Source organism: Phoenix dactylifera, chromosome 14 (assembly GCF_051530095.1).
Source record: "Phoenix dactylifera cultivar Ajwa chromosome 14, Ajwa_hap1_PhDact_Kaust_v1.1, whole genome shotgun sequence".
Classification (NCBI taxonomy): Eukaryota; Viridiplantae; Streptophyta; class Magnoliopsida; order Arecales; family Arecaceae; genus Phoenix; species Phoenix dactylifera.
In genome coordinates, this window is record NC_143203.1 from 17,899,244 (window position 1) to 17,917,713 (window position 18,470).

The window sequence follows — 18,470 nt, forward strand, 5'->3', positions numbered from 1 at the left end:
CAGCCCTAGAGATTCTTCAAAACTCCTAGTTAAAGGCAAAGGAAAGATCAAAATCTATCAAAAGAATGGTAGGCTCAAGTATATTTCTGATGTTTACTATATTCCTAACATGAAAAGCAATATTATTAGCATCGGTCAACTACTTGAAAAAGAATACATATACATATGGAGAACAACCATCTTGGTTGAAAAATGCAAATGGAAGCCTCATAGCTTGTGTTAAGATGATAAAGAACCGTATGTTCCCCTTGCATCTAAATACGGAATTCGAGAAGTGTTTTCAAGGACTCGTTGAGAATGAGTCATGGAGGTGGCATCTTCGCTTCAACCATCTAAACTTTAATGGCCTGAAGCTGTTTTCTACGGCCGGCATGGTACATGGCCTACCAGCAATCGATCCACCAAATCATATTTGTGAAGGTTGCATACTTGGCAAGCAACCACGGCTTCCTTTTTCTAGTGGAAAGTCATGGAGAGCAGAGGCACCATTGCAACTTGTTCACACTGGCATCTGCGGACCGATTGAGCCTGTCTCTTTGGGAGGTAATAGATATTTTATTACCTTCATTGATGACTTCAATAGAAATTATGAGTGTACCTTCTTAAAGAAAAATCTGCCGTTTTCATTACTTTCAAGCACTTCAAAGCTCTAGTTGAAGCGGAGAGTGGTTACAAGCTTTTAACTCTCCGATCTGACCGAGGTAGTGAGTACACCTCAAATATCTTTCAAGAATATTGCAGGGAGTAAGGCATAAAGAGGAAGTATACTACTGCCTACACATCACAGCAAAACGGCATCGCAGAGAGAAAGAACTGAACCATCCTTGACATGACAAGAACCATGCTCAAAGAAAAGGGATTGCTGAAGCAGTTCTGGTTGGAAGCTGTGGCGTGCTCAACTTATTTGCTCAATCGATGTCCGACGAAGATAGTGAAGAACAAGACACTTAAAGAGGCATAGAGTGGTTACAAGCCTAGTGTGACACACCTACGAATATTTGGGTGCGTTGCATATGCTCAAGTACCTGATGTCAAAAGGAAAAAACTTGATAATCGCGGTGAAAAATGTATCTTCATTGGATACAGTGAGGAGTCGGAAGCATATAAGCTCTATAACCTACTAACCAAGAAACTAGTAGTTAGTAGAGATGTCGTCTTCAACGAAGGAGAATCATGAAACCGGAGCAATGAAGAAACTGCCAAAGAGCAACTTATAGTGGATGAACCTAATGAACCCCCACAAAAGGCTCCACCACCAGCTACACCACCATCTCCTCAACAAGCTACACCCTCTCCTGGAAGAGGCTCTTCATCTTCTGGGGGAGGTAGTAGCAACAGATCTACCATGCATTGAGGTCCCATCAGAATGAGAAGCCTTAGGAAGATTTATGAGCAGATAAAAGATGACGATGAGCTCAATTTTTTCTGTTTATATGTTCACCACGAGCTTCTCACCTTCCAAGAGGCCAAGGAAGAAGATTGTTGGAGATCGGCAATGGAGGAGGAGATTCACGCCATCCAAAAGAATAACACCTGGGAGTTGACAACACTTCCGCAAAATCATAAAGCGATTGGTGTCAAGTGGGTATACAAGATTAAGCGAACAACAGATGGTGGAATTGATCGGTTCAAGACGAGGCTTGTAGCGAAAGGCTACAAACATAAATATGGCATCGATTATGAAGAAGTATTTGCTCCGGGATACGGTGAGATTATTGATTCCCTTGTAGCTCATCACATATGGAAGATATACCACCTTGATGTTAAGTCAGCATTCCTCATTGGCATACTTGAGGAAGAGGTGTATGTGCAACAACCAAAAAGTTTTCTGGTGAAAGGGCAAGAGAACAAAGTTTACCGCCTGAAGAAAGCCTTGTATGGTTTAAAGCAAGCACCACAGGCCTGGAACGCGATCGATGAATATCTTCATCAAAATTGCTTCACCAGATGTCCCTATGAGCATGCCGTCTACATGAAAAGAAACCATCAAGGCGAATTTCTAATAATTTGCCTTTATGTTGATGACTTGCTATACACAGGTAATAGTGCTGAGATGTTTGTAGAGTTCAAGATATCCATGTTCAATGAATTTGAGATGACGGACAATGGGTTGATGTCCTACTTCCTTGGCATCGAAGTGCAGCAGCAGCTGTTGGAATTTGTATCCTAAACGTCAATCGTCAGCATATTGATGATTGAATTTTGTAAATGAATTGACAAATTAATAAAGTGTTATTTGGCATTATTCATCATTTCATCTTCAAATGAACTCTTATATGATGAAGTCCTTAGGACTTATGTTATGATAAAGGAGGATTTATCTTTGAGTCCTTAAACTTGTTTGCGACGAAATGATATGTTGTTACTAGGACGACAACATTATCGAGATTAGGTCGTTGTGTGACATATACGTTGGTTGTCCTCTTAACTAAGGAGTGTGGAGACACTGGTATGCCACACAAGTGAAGTGTAGAAGTACATTTCACTAAACATGACCAATTCCGGAACGCTCTACTGTCGAGAGATGTTCCGAGTGGATATGGGTATAAGTTTGGCCCTCTGACCTGAGACCGCAACCTGTGACTAGCAAGCAACTCACTGTACTTTGGTACCGGACTACCTGAATTTCTAATTCAGTGACGGAAGGTCACTGGGTGCAGTCAAGTACTTGCGTAGTCAGTTGTGAGTCAAGATGGAATTGACCCCTCCTGAAAACAGGAGATAATGTCCTGTGATTAATTTAGCAAAACCTTGGCCAGGGTAATCCCAGTGAGGAGTCACGGGATATCTAAAGTTAATCACATAATGGATGTACTAATTATAGGGTTGACAGTGAGCTCTAAGTCATCCTGGCATTAGGAGTCAAAGGGATTGAATTATACAGTAACTATAGTTCAGGGTTCCAGAATATTTGCTTCGCATATATTCGACCTATCCGGACGTCGGGTACCATTGCTAGATGGTCACATCGATTAGTGTAGAAAATTGTTCCGATACTACCGGCTTAGGTTCGAACCTATGAGGTCACACGCATAGAAGATTCCTGATTGATCAAGAAAGCTGATGAATGATTAAGAATCATTCAGGGGTAATTTGGTCAATTTGATTGGCAAATTATCTTATAAAATAATTAAAGTAATTATTGAAGGATTAATTAGTAATTAAATTACTAATAAACTCAATTTGATTGAGTAATTGTGCTAAGGATGAGCCAAATTGAATTGGATTTAAGTTTGGGCTCAATCAGGGTTTTGACCTGATTGGATTAGGTCAGAACCAAAAAGGACTTAAGCTGATCAAATTAATTAATTTGTTCTTAATTGGGGATTGACCTAATTGAATTAGGTCCAACACAAAGTAATAATTCAATTTGATTGAGTTTGCATGAGCCAAAATTGAATTGGATTCAATTTGAGCTCAATCAGGGTCTGACCTGATTAGATTGGGTTCAACCAAATTGCTTTGTTTTAATTCAGGTTTGACCAAATTTGATTAGGTGCAACCCAAGGAGATTAGGCTCAGATGATGTGGCAATTATTGGTGACATGGAATTGGATTTCATGAATTTTAAATAAACCAAAATTATTGCATGGCACATGGACCCATTGCTTGACACATGGCGACATTGTTTGTTATTTGAATTTAAATTCAAACATTAAGCAATGTGTTAAATGATTTTAATCACTCAAACCATCAGCCAAGGTGGCGTCTGAGTTTTTGAATGGATTAAATTCGAATTTCAAGAGGTGATTTCGAAATTATGAAGTGTTTTACCTTGCCGCATGGATTTCAAATTCCTTCCCTCTTGCACATGTGTTTAAAATTTGAATTTAAATCAGATTTGGTTGAGATCTGATTTGGGTTGTTCCTATTCCTTTGCATGTGCCAACTAAAAGAGGTTTTCTGAAAATAAATTTTGAATTTTGAATGAAAATTCGGAGGCCATTAAAAGGGGTCAAACATGGGCACCAAAAACACATCCATTGCAGCCTTCTTCCTCACCCGCCTCCTCCTCCTCTTCTTCTCCATTTTAGATAGGGTTTTCAAGGTGAATATCTAGAAGATTCAAGATCAGATCTGAGTCCTCTACTTCCCTTACAAACCTCATCTCTATCTGCTTCAAGACGATTGATCAAGAGTTGATTGAATCCCGGCGGGCAGATTTCAGCTTTCAAGTGTTCTGCAGCTGCTAGCACTGTTGCGGAAGAAGATCCTTCAGGACTTCGCATGTACTTCTCGTAGAGGCCATTCGTGTGCGTGGCTGTGAAGTCAAGAATCAGATTCACAACTTTCATCCATCATAAAAGGTATTAATCTAGCATTAATCATTTATTATGGTGTCAAGGTCTAGGTCCAATTCCTCGAGGTTTTACCCTCTTTTGGGGCTCCTCACGGAGATATCTCCAGAATCCATTCGATGGATATTCGGAGATTAATTGGAATAGAGTTCTTAAGTTTCAGATCTGATAGTTAATCATGCATAAAAGTTTTAGCATAATTGTTTAAACGATTCCGGCATAATCCTATGTGTTCTTAAGGTGCTGATTTCTAGATTTGATCTTGTAAGCATGCATGAATTAAATTGTTTGATTCGGTTTTTCCGCTGCGTTTTTAAAACTTAAAAAGAATTACGTATGGCTTGATCCCCCTTATGAAGGGGTACGTAGGCAACCCGATCAGGTTCAGCCATGGTTTTCAAAAAAAAAAAAAAAAAAAAATTCAGCATGCTAAACACCGAAGAACCTAGGATTCACTTTCAGTGGTATCAGAGCCAGGTTTATGTTTAAACTTTTATGTTTTAATTCTTGCAATTAAATCTGAAATCATTAACATGTTTAGATTAGATCTAAAGTGCTTTTTATGATTGATTTAATTGCTGATTATGCATGATTAAGTAGATCTGAAATTTTGGATGCATATGATGCATGTTTGTGTTAGGATTAGTAACATGAATAAATCTGAAATCATAATATTGTTTAGATTAGATCTAAATAAAGTTTACGATTCATATGATCTCTGATTTTAATGAACAAATCAGATCTGAAAATAAAAGTAAAAAAAATAAATACATAAGATGTATGTTGTTTGTATTAATTCATGTTGTTATGTATATGTGATGCATGAACATAAAACATAATGACTTAAACATGAATTAAATCTGATTACATGTGATTAATTACAAAAACTCAGATCTGAAAATGTGTTTTAAGAACTGAAAGATTGTAATTAATATGTAATTAAAAAGAAATATGCAATGATCAAAACTTTCATAAGTCTAAACTTAATTGAGAATTAAGTGTTATGAAATAGAATTGTAACTCAATTAATTGACATTGCATAATTCTTTGGGCATATGGGTTAGCTTGAATCAAGTTCTTAGGATTGGGTTAGACCTAAGGTTAGAATCAAACATGGTCTAATTAGAGTTAATTGATCAAATCTAATTAAGTAGTAACTAGATTAGGTCAAGGAAACTCTAGGTTAAATACAATAGTTGTAGATTGATCAATTCCATGTCTTTGATTAGACCAAGATGGAACTTGATTTAGGCTCAGAGGTGTAGCCCGAGTCATTTGAGTAATCAAATCAAAATTGATTAACCAGTCGGTGTCTAAGGTAAGTTTGGCAGTTTTGACCGGTGGTTTTTAATTGGGAGCTACTCGCACTGATTCGTCTTTGTCGAGTTAATGGCATATCCCTTCCACCGATCTCACTTACCTGGCCGACATGGTCAATCACATTTTGATTGGATCACTTAATGATTCGAGTTAGCCCATGCCTTAAGAAAAATCAGTATGACTGATTTAGGTGTCTCCTTAACTGGTTTGAGTCTAATCTGATTTGGTGAAGTCAGTGAGAGAAATTAGACTAACCGGATCTTCTCATCTATTCTAATTATGAAATCCTCTAAAATTATTAGGTCCTTAAAATGAAATGGTTATGGAGATAACTAGGTCATAGCCTCCCATTAAGTTGGGTGATAATGGGTCCAATGTTTTGATAATTATTGGAGGCGCCACACGCCTGGTACTTATCAAGCATTGGAATTGTCATTCAATATATGATGAGTTAAGTGTACCTTCAATAGGCGGTCAGGTGAGCCGAGCCACACTCGGGCTTGGTCGTCTATTAGTTGATTAGACTTAACCCTATCATTTAATGGTTGGACCTGACTAGGGTATTCGGTGGAGGCGCCACGCCTGCCGGAAAACCTAGGGCAAAATCATCACTAGAAGTTGCTTGGTGAAGCAATTGGTTAAGAACCTACCAATAGGTGCATATGGGTTGGCCGAGCCACACTCGGGCCTATATGGGATCTATTGGGTTCTAGTGCCCACTAAAGAATTAGGAGTAATTTTTCGAATTAGAGGTAGTCAGGTAGAGGCTACCAATTTGTATAAAATAGTGGGAATATCTTTAGACTAAAGTCCAAGTCTACTGTGTTTAGTCAATTCATATACTAATAGCCAAATTTTCTTTTTATGCAGAAATGGCCACTAATTTATCACTTCGCTCATTGTTGGACAATGACAAGTTGACTGGTCCAAATTTCAATAATTGGCATAGGAAACTAAAAATAGTGCTAGAGCATGAGAGGATCCTTTATGTGATAACGGATCAAGCACCTGAGCAGCCCGCTGCTAATGCATCAAGATCGGCTAGAGACACTTATCAGAAGTGGCTCAGTGACCGGATCACTGTACGATGCATCATGTTGGCAGCAATGAGTGATGAGTTTAGTAGGCGTTTTGAGAATACGCAGCCGGAAGATATCATTCAAGTGTTGAATGAATCATTCGGCGTTCCTGACGACGTTGAGAGGCACAAAACTAGTTGTGCCATCTTCAGCGCCCGAATGAAAGATGGGACCTCGGTAACTGATCATGTACTGTACATGATTGAGTTGATCGAGCGTCTAAGCTCTCTTGGCTTTCCCCTTCATGATCAATTGGGGAAGGATGCCATACTAAACTCATTGTCTGGATCATACCGTCCTTTTCTCACTCATTTTCGTATGACGAAACCTGTAGTGAATTATCACTAATTGTTGGGGTTACTACAGACGTTTGAGAATGATCACCAACTTCTTAAGAAGTCGGTGAATTTAGTGGGAGGTTCATCCAAGGGTCGCTCCTTTAAGAAAGGGAAAAAGAAAAATAAAATCCAAAAGAAACAGGTGCACCATGCTCAGCCTAGTCAGAAAAAGAATAAAAAGGCTAATCAAAGCAAGGCGAGTGCTTCTTCTGCCAGAAGCAAGGACATTGGAAGAGGAACTGTCCTCTTTACATTGCATTCCTCGATCCGAACCGGCCTAAGAAAAGTGGGCAATCAGTTGCCAATCAAGGTACTTATATGATAACACCTTGCAATTTTTCTATTTGTGATAATTCGACCTGGGTATTGGATACCGGTAGTCCTTTTAATATTTGCAATTCGTTGCAGGGGCTACAAGTCAGTAAGAGGTTTGAAGAAGGAGAAAGGTTTCTGAATGTTGGAGATGGAAGACCAATTCCAGTTCTAGCTTTAGGAATTCTTAAACTTGAATTCAGTTCTCATGTAAATGTCCTTAGTGATTGTCACTATTGTCCAAGTTTTCTATTGAATATCATTTCTGTAGGCCTTTTGGCCAAAAATGATTATGAAATATCAATAAAAAAGGATTATTGCAATGTCATTTGGAACGGTGTTGTTGTAATGAATGGAATTCTGAGTAATGGCATTTACATTTTGTCACAGCCTGTTCATGTAATGTATAAATTCAATAAGCGCCCTAGAATAGATAATGTCACGGATGTCTACCTTTGGCATCATAGGCTAGGTCATATTAACAAGAATAGGATGAACAGGTTACGTAAAGAGGGAATCCTTGATGTTAATGATTGTGAATCATTGACAACCTGTGAATCATGTCTTCTTGGTAAAATGACCAAATCACCTTTTACCGGAAAAGGTGAACGAGCCAGTGATTTATTGACCCTTGTACATTCTGATGTATGTGGGCCAATGAGCACAGATGCTAGAGGTGGGTATTCATATTTCATTACGTTTACAGACGACCTTTCTAGGTATGGTTATGTCTATTTAATGAGACATAAATCTGAATCATTTGAAATGTTCAAATTATATCGTAATGAAGTAGAAAAACAAACTGGAAAGAGTATTAAAACTCTTCGATCAGATCGAGGAGGTGAATACCTCTCCAGTGAATTTTTGACATATCTAGAAGAAAATGGGATTCTCTCCCAATGGACTCCTCCTGGTACACCACAATATAATGGTGTGTCAGAAAGGAGAAATCGAACTCTGTTAGACATGGTTCGATCCATGATGGGGTTTGCTAATCTGCCCATATCCTTTTGGGGATATGCTCTTGAGTCAGCCTGTTATATTCTAAATAAGGTTCCAAGTAAGTCTGTAAATAAAACACCACATGAGATGTGGACTGGACGTAAGCCGATGCTCTCTCACCTTAGGATTTGGGGGTGTCCGGCGTACGTCAAACGTTTGAAGACAGACAAACTTGAACCCAAGTCTGACAAATGTTTCTTTGTTGGTTACCCTAAAGAAACTAAAGGATATTACTTCTACTTTGCTGAAGAACAAAAGTTGTTCGTAAGCAATAGAGCAATTTTCTTAGAAAAGGAATTTCTTGGTGAAGGAACAAATAGCTCTAATATTGAGCTTAGAGAAGTTCAACATGTAGAAGATCCGACACCATCTACTGAACCAGTTGAGTTGGATTTGATTAGATCAGATCCAGAACCCATATTAGATGCACCATTAAGGCGATCCGGTAGAGTACCACGTCAGCCGAACAGATACTACGGTTTCTTGGTCCGGGATGGGGATCCTATCGAACTTGATGAAAACGATGAGGATCCGATCACATATATGGATGCAATGCAGAGGTATGACTCTGATAAATGGCTTGGAGCCATGCAATCCGAAATGGAATCCATGAAGGTCAATGATGTTTGGACATTAGTTGACCCACCCGAAGGAATTAAATCCATAGGGTGTAAGTGGATATTCAAAAGGAAACGGGGCGCAGACGGAAAGGTAGAGACCTATAAAGCCCGTTTGGTTGCCAAGGGTTATCGTCAACGTTATGGTATTGACTATGACGAGACGTTTTCTCCTGTGGCAATGCTCAAGTCCATTCGGATTGTGCTTGCGATAGCAGCACATTTAGACTATGAAATCTGGCAAATGGATGTAAAGACCGCATTTCTAAATGGAGATTTAGAAGAGGAAGTGTATATGATACAACCTGAAGGTTTTACATCTGCAGATGAGTCTAAAGTGTGCAAGCTTCAAAAATCCATTTATGGATTAAAGCAAGCTTCACGGAGTTGGAATATACGTTTTGATAAGGTAATCAAAACATATGGCTTCATTAAGAATGAAGAGGAACCTTGCATTTATAAATGGGCAAATGGTTCAGTTATTATATTCCTTATTTTGTATGTGGATGACATTCTTTTAATCGGGAATGACATTCCTGCATTACAAGGAATAAAGGTTTGGCTATCATCTCAATTTGCCATGAAGAATTTGGGAGAAGCATCTTACATCCTAGGAATGAAGATCTATAGAGATAGATCTAGAAGATTGCTTGGATTATCCCAATCCACATACATTGATACTATACTGAAGAGGTTCAGTATGATTAATTCCAAGAAAGGCTATCTTCCGATGGGCCATGGAATTAACCTCTCTAAAAGGGATTGTCCGACAACCCCTCAAGAAAGAGAGAGTATGGATAGAATTCCATATGCTTCGGCAGTGGGATCTATAATGTATGCCATGACATGTACTAGACCAGACGTGGCATACTCACTAGGAGTAGTGAGCAGATACCAGTCTGATCCAGGTAGCAACCACTGGAAGGTTGTAAAAACCATCCTTAAGTATTTGAGAAATACTAAAGATCAGTGGCTTGTCTATGGTGATTCTGACTTAAAACTTGAGGGATATACTGATTCAAGTTTTTAGTCAGATCAAGATGATAGCAAGAGCGTGTCAGGATATATCTTCACTCTTAAGGGTGGGGCCATCTGCTGGAAGAGTTCCAAGCAGCATACAGTGGCAGATTCTACATGTGAAGCAGAATATATCGCAGCATCTGATGCCGCCAAGGAAGCTGTATGGTTGCGGAAGTTCATCACCGAGCTTGGAGTGACACCCTCCATTGATGGTCCAGTGCCTGTATTTTGTGACAATACTGGGGCCATAGCTCAAGCAAGGGAACCCAAAGCACATCAGCGGACCAAGCATATTCTACGTCGCTACCACCTGGTTCGAGAGATCATCGATCGAGGTGATATTGATCTTCAGAAGATTGACACAAAAGAAAATCTGGCTGACCCATTTACCAAAGTCCTCGGCATCAAAGAGTTCGACGAACACAAGTCGAAGATGGGTATTAGATACTGTGCTGATTGGCATTAGCCTAAGTGGGAGTTGTTGGAATTTGTATCCTAAACGTCAATCGTCAGCATATTGATGATTGAATTTTGTAAATGAATTGACAAATTAATAAAGTGTTATTTGGCATTATTCATCATTTCATCTTCAAATGAACTCTTATATGATGAAGTCCTTAGGACTTGTGTTATGATAAAGGAGGATTTATCTTTGAGTCCTTAAACTTGTTTGCGACGAAATGATATGTTGTTACTAGGACGACAACATTATCGAGATTAGGTCGTTGTGTGACATATACGTTGGTTGTCCTCTTAACCAAGGAGTGTGGAGACACTGGTATGCCACACAAGTGAAGTGTAGAGTACATTTCACTAAACGTGACCAATTCCGGAACGCTCTACTGTCGAGAGATGTTCCGAGTGGATATGGGTATAAGTTTGGCCCTCTGACCTGAGACCGCAACCTGTGACTAGCAAGCAACTCATTGTACTTTGGTTTGGACTACCTGAATTTCTAATTCAGTGACGGAAGGTCACTGGGTGCAGTCAAGTACTTGCGTAGTCAGTTGTGAGTCGAGATGGAATTGACCCCTCCTGGAAATAGGAGATAATGTCTTGTGATTAATTTAGCAAAACCTTGGCCAGGGTAATCCCAGTGAGGAGTCACGGGATATCTAAAGTTAATCACATAATGGATGTACTAATTATAGGGTTGACAGTGAGCTCTAAGTCATCCTGGCATTAGGAGTCAAAGGGATTGAATTATACAGTAACCATAGTTCAGGGTTCCAGAATATTTGCTTCGCATATATTCGACCTATCCGGACATTGGGTACCATTGCTAGATGGTCACATCGATTAGTGTAGAAAATTGTTCCGATACTACCGGCTTAGGTTCGAACCTATGAGGTCACACGCATAGAAGATTCCTGATTGATCAAGAAAGCTGATGAATGATTAAGAATCATTCAGGGGTAATTTGGTCAATTTGATTGGCAAATTATCTTATAAAATAATTAAAGTAATTATTGAAGGATTAATTAGTAATTAAATTACTAATAAACTCAATTTGATTGAGTAATTGTGCTAAGGATGAGCCAAATTGAATTGGATTTAAGTTTGGGCTCAATCAGGGTTTTGACCTGATTGGATTAGGTCAGAACCAAAAAGGACTTAAGCTGATCAAATTAATTAATTTGTTCTTAATTGGGGATTGACCTAATTGAATTAGGTCCAACACAAAGTAATAATTCAATTTGATTGAGTTTGCATGAGCCAAAATTGAATTGGATTCAATTTGAGCTCAATCAGGGTCTGACCTGATTAGATTGGGTTCAACCAAATTGCTTTGTTTTAATTCGGGTTTGACCAAATTTGATTAGGTGCAACCCAAGGAGATTAGGCTCAGATGATGTGGCAATTATTGGTGACTTGGAATTGGATTTCATGAATTTTAAATAAACCAAAATTATTGCATGGCACATGGACCCATTGCTTGACACATGGCAACATTGTTTGTTATTTGAATTTAAATTCAAACATTAAGCAATGTGTTAAATGATTTTAATCACTCAAACCATCAGCCAAGGTGGCGTCTGAGTTTTTGAATGGATTAAATTCGAATTTCAAGAGGTGATTTCGAAATTATGAAGTGTTTTACCTTGCCGCATGGATTTCAAATTCCTTCCCTCTTGCACATGTGTTTAAAATTTGAATTTAAATCAGATTTGGTTGAGATCTGATTTGGGTTGTTCCTATTCCTTTGCATGTGCCAACTAAAAGAGGTTTTCTGAAAATAAATTTTGAATTTTGAATGAAAATTCGGAGGCCATTAAAAGGGGTCAAACATGGGCACCAAAAACACATCCATTGCAGCCTTCTTCCTCACCCGCCTCCTCCTCCTCTTCTTCTCCATTTTAGATAGGGTTTTCAAGGTGAATATCTAGAAGATTCAAGATCAGATCTGAGTCCTCTACTTCCCTTACAAACCTCATCTCTATCTGCTTCAAGACGATTGATCAAGAGTTGATTGAATCTCGGCGGGCAGATTTCAGCTTTCAAGTGTTCTGCAGCTGCTAGCACTGTTGCGGAAGAAGATCCTTCAGGACTTCGCGTGTACTTCTCGTAGAGGCCATTCGTGTGCATGGCTGTGAAGTCAAGAATCAGATTCACAACTTTCATCCATCATAAAAGGTATTAATCTAGCATTAATCATTTATTATGGTGTCAAGGTCTAGGTCCAATTCCTCGAGGTTTTACCCTCTTTTGGGGCTCCTCACGGAGATATCTCCAGAATCCATTCGATGGATATTCGGAGATTAATTGGAATAGAGTTCTTAAGTTTCAGATCTGATAGTTAATCATGCATAAAAGTTTTAGCATAATTGTTTAAACGATTCCGGCATAATCCTATGTGTTCTTAAGGTGCTGATTTCTAGATTTGATCTTGTAAGCATGCATGAATTAAATTATTTGATTCGGTTTTTTCGCTGCGTTTTTAAAACTTAAAAAGAACTACGTATGGCTTGATCCCCCTTATGAAGGGGTACGTAGGCAACCCGATCAGGTTCAGCCATGGTTTTCAAAAAAAAAAAAAAAAATTCAGCATGCTAAACACCGAAGAACCTAGGATTCACTTTCAGTGGTATCAGAGCCAGGTTTATGTTTAAACTTTTATGTTTTAATTCTTGCAATTAAATCTGAAATTATTAACATGTTTAGATTAGATCTAAAGTGCTTTTTATGATTGATTTAATTGCTGATTATGCATGATTAAGTAGATCTGAAATTTTGGATGCATATGATGCATGTTTGTGTTAGGATTAGTAACATGAATAAATCTGAAATCATAATATTGTTTAGATTAGATCTAAATAAAGTTTATGATTCATATGATCTCTGATTTTAATGAACAAATCAGATCTGAAAATAAAAGTAAAAAAAACAAATACATAAGATGTATGTTGTTTGTATTAATTCATGTTGTTATGTATATGTGATGCATGAACATAAAACATAATGACTTAAACATGAATTAAATCTGATTACATGTGATTAATTACAAAAACTCAAATCTGAAAATGTGTTTTAAGAACTGAAAGGTTGTAATTAATATGTAATTAAAAAGAAATATGCAATGATCAAAACTTTCATAAGTCTAAACTTAATTGAGAATTAAGTGTTATGAAATAGAATTGTAACTCAATTAATTGACATTGCATAATTCTTTGGGCATATGGGTTAGCTTGAATCAAGTTCTTAGGATTGGGTTAGACCTAAGGTTAGAATCAAACATGGTCTAATTAGAGTTAATTGATCAAATCTAATTAAGTAGTAACTAGATTAGGTCAAGGAAACTCTAGGTTAAATACAATAGTTGTAGATTGATCAATTCCATGTCTTTGATTAGACCAAGATGGAACTTGATTTAGGCTCAGAGGTGTAGCCCGAGTCATTTGAGTAATCAAATCAAAATTGATTAACCAGTCGGTGTCTAAGGTAAGTTTGGCAGTTTTGACCGGTGGTTTTTAATTGGGAGCTACTCGCACTGATTCGTCTTTGTCGAGTTAATGGCATATCCCTTCCACCGATCTCACTTACCTGGCCGACATGGTCAATCACATTTTGATTGGATCACTTAATGATTCGAGTTAGCCCATGCCTTAAGGAAAATCAGTATGACTGATTTAGGTGTCTCCTTAACCGGTTTGAGTCTAATCTGATTTGGTGAAGTCAGTGAGAGAAATTAGACTAACCGGATCTTCTCATCTATCCTAATTATGAAATCCTCTAAAATTATTAGGTCCTTAAAATGAAATGGTTATGGAGATAACTAGGTCATAGCCTCCCATTAAGTTGGGTGATAATGGGTCCAATGTTTTGATAATTATTGGAGGCACCACACGCCTGGTACTTATCAAGCATTGGAATTGTCATTCAATATATGATGAGTTAAGTGTACCTTCAATAGGCGGTCAGGTGAGCCGAGCCACACTCGGGCTTGGTCGTCTATTAGTTGATTAGACTTAACCCTATCATTTAATGGTTGGACCTGACTAGGGTATTCGGTGGAGGCGCCACACGCCTGCCGGAAAACCTAGGGCAAAATCATCACTAGAAGTTGCTTGGTGAAGCAATTGGTTAAGAACCTACCAATAGGTGCATATGGGTTGGCCGAGCCACACTCGGGCCTATATGGGATCTATTGGGTTCTAGTGCCCACTAAAGAATTAGGAGTAATTTTTCGAATTAGAGGTAGTCAGGTAGAGGCTACCAATTTGTATAAAATAGTGGGAATATCTTTAGACTAAAGTCCAAGTCTACTGTGTTTAGTCAATTCATATACTAATAGCCAAATTTTCTTTTTATGCAGAAATGGCCACTAATTTATCACTTCGCTCATTGTTGGACAATGACAAGTTGACTGGTTCCCGATGACCGAAGAAAGGCAGAAGGTCACAGTTGTTTGCCCGGCCGGGTAAACTTCGGAGTGGAAGGTCCCGAGTGGGCGAGGTCCCCGAAGAGAGGGCGAAAATTTCAATAATTGGCATAGGAAACTAAAAATAGTGCTAGAGCATGAGAGGATCCTTTATGTGATAACGGATCAAGCACCTGAGCAGCCCGCTGCTAATGCATCAAGATCGGCCAGAGACACTTATCAGAAGTGGCTCATGTTAGATGTATGCCCTAGAAGCCAATTTGGCTGACACATTGTTGATTCTAGGGACATATTTTTGTACTTGACTATTTATTATTGAATAAATAAAAGGCATCTTTTTCATTCATATTGTTTATGTGTCTATGAATCGTCCAAGAAATTAATAAGATGATGATACATATTCTCAAGAGTTGAGAATTTGAGCCATGTATCATTGGTGATTAATTTCTAAATGCTCCTGATCAATGGATCATCACGAGGACGGTGATCGATCCGATCAGTGCACAGATCACTTTTCTTCTGGATGGACGAGACTTGAGTCCACAGTGTAGGGACACTGAGGTGATAGTGCAGGTGCTTGTTAGTGACCAAGGGTACTGAGCGTGACCAAGACAAGAAGTCACTTGGATGTCTATCCACTCGTCAGTGACTTACTTGATGTTGCAGTAGTGTGACTGGTCCTTTGACCTGCGGTGCTTCGGCTACTCACAGTGAGGTTATTGTAGTTTGACTGCACACATACATGGTCTCTAGCCATATGGGTCCATGCAGTGTAGATTGGCTGCAGTAGGTTCACTGTAGGAGTAGGGTATGCACCTATAAGGAATCTATCGACCTTGATAGAAGAGGAGTGATCCTATGTGATTTGTTAGACTGAGTTCTAAGACCTTGGCCAGGGCAGTAAAGTGGAGAAAGAGTTTTCCACTATCGAACTCCAGTCGAATAAATCTTGACATATGACAGACGATGGGGTTTGACGAGTTGTCCATGACCTCCGTCCTGTAGGGATCCACGATAGTAGGACTGTATCACATGTTAACTGCACCTAGAGGTTCATCATTCCATTCTGCTGGGTAGCCACTACATGCTGCTAGGGGTCACTGGTGGATGGTGGGACTCATAGGGATTATCTTGATGATCGATAAACCCTAATGAGTTGAGTTGGAATCGTTCCAACCCATTGAAAGGAGTTTTCAATGATATAGTGATAGAGATCACAATATATCTCACTACCAGTCAGAATAGAACCTATGGGGTCACACACACTAGAAGTATTGACCGATCCGATGGTTGAAATCGTGATTAGGAATCACAAGAAATCAATTTGATTGATAAGAAGTTGAAGAAGGAAAAGGAATTAATTAATTGGACTTGAAACAAGAATCCTACTTCGGGTAGGATACCTAGAGTTCTAATTGGATTAGGACTGGCATTCCTACTTGGAATAGGATTCCTCAATCCTAATGAGATTAGGAGTTTTGAATTAAAATTGGATTCCTACTTGGAGTAGGATTCCTAGAAATCCTAATTGGATTAGGACTTCGGATTCAAATAGAGTCCTAATTGGATTAGGACTAAAATTAAAACAAATCCTAATTGAATTAGGATTCCTTAAGTCTAAATTAATTATTAATCTAATGAATCAACATGACTCCTAATTGGATTAGGATTGAAGAGTTCAATTGAGTCATGGTTCATTCAAGTCCTAATTGGATCAGGACTAGCATAGATTGAACCCAATTTGGCCAATCCTAATTAGATTAGGATTAAACCATGAGAGAGGCACCTAATCCTCTTTGGAAGAGGATTAGGTTAACCAAGTAAGAGGGGCATCAGCCCCTCTCATCTTGGATGGTGCGGATTGAAGAAGAGAGGGGCCGGCGCCCCCCCTTCTTTCTTTGGAAAACCATCTAGGGCTCCTACTTTGGAGGAGCCCTTGATGGCTATAAAAAGCACCTTGAGGCCGGCGCCCTAGGTATTGGAGTCCTCTTCCTCTTGCTGCCGCCACCGTCCCCTCTCCTCTCTTGGTTCAGCCGCAAGCAAAGGGAGAGCAAGGTCCAAGCGTTGGTGTCTTCCTCTTCCTCCAATCCTTCTTCCAAAGCAGGGAAAAGAAAGAAGGCTGCAGAAGCTATGTTCTTCTTCCTTGAGTTCCTTCTTCTTCTTCCTCCTCTCAAGCACTTTCAAGAGTTGAAAGAAAGAGAAGAGATCAGCCATCATAGGAAGTCTTTGCAAGGGAGCTAGCACCCCGGGAAGACAAGAAAGCTTTGATCGGTTCTCTACTTCGTGTGGATACCCGTAGAGGCCGGACGTTTGAACGGCTTCAAACGAACCCTCTTTCAAAACCACGAATTCAGATTCGCGGTGATCATCTACCCGCGCAAGGTGAAGATTTGATCTTCCTATTAGTTTTAAAAGTTTTAATTCTTGCCTAATTACGAAAGGTCTCGAAACAACGTTCATGCGATGAACGTCGAACTCGTGCATGCCGATTCCGCTGCCATCTGAAAAATTTTTGAAATATCAGCGGCATGGGCGGGTTCCCAACAGTGGTATCAGAGCCTAGGCTTCGTAGATTAAGGTAAGAATTAAATATCTAAAGGCTTATTAGATCTGAAAATTGAATGATCATGCATGCTGAAAAATTCTGCATGCAGATTTTTCAGGGGTGCTGATTTTTTGCATGCTGATTTTTATGTGATAAAAAGATGATTCTAAATGCATTGTTAATACGATTACAAAGTTTAGAATCATGATTAGCATGATCAGCGACCTATGTCATGATACAATCAGTTAGTTTTCAGATCTGAAAATTATAATTGTTGCATACGGTGATGATCATAGGATTCAACCCCTTTTGGTATCAAATGTAATGACCTGCGATGTGATCTGCGATGTCATGTAATTTTTTAGATGCTTGCATGCATCTTATTTGATGTTTTGAGAGGCCTGCGTGCCTCCTAAAAGGAGATGTAAATTATTTTTATTTTTATTTTACATCTGGTTGTATTTCTGTGATGTGATGTACATCAACGATCAAGTCGAAGACGATGCATGAGATGAACAGGGGTCTAAGCGGTTGATGGCGATGGGATCAAGAGTTGATCAAGGATCGAATCAAGAAAGCTTGGAATCAATTCAAGAGTTGAAGACCACTTGATCGATTGATGTGCATGTGCTTGTAATACGACCTAATTAGAATCCATGATCATCACCTAGTTAAAGTTTAGCTTTAATTATTGCCGCGATTATAACTGCCTGCAATGCGCCGTTTGCATGTGATGTGAATGAGAGTCGGGTAGATAGGTCTACATGTGATGTAGCAAACCCAATTGAGACCTAAATCAAAACCTCCTCAATCAAGTCGAGAGTGAACCGACATGAGCAAGTCATATTAGATTAATTGATCTAATTGGTGTCTAGGAAAGCATGAAAGGTGGTTACTTAATTAGGACCTTACTCTCTGAGTAAGGAGAGCCTCCCACCTGCTTACCTGGCCAATTGTTCGATTACCTCTTATGAAGGGCTCAAGTTGCAAACACTAAGACCTGATTAACCAATATTAAGTCAATAGGTCTTCCACTGTAGTAGAGCTGCTAAGGCCTTTC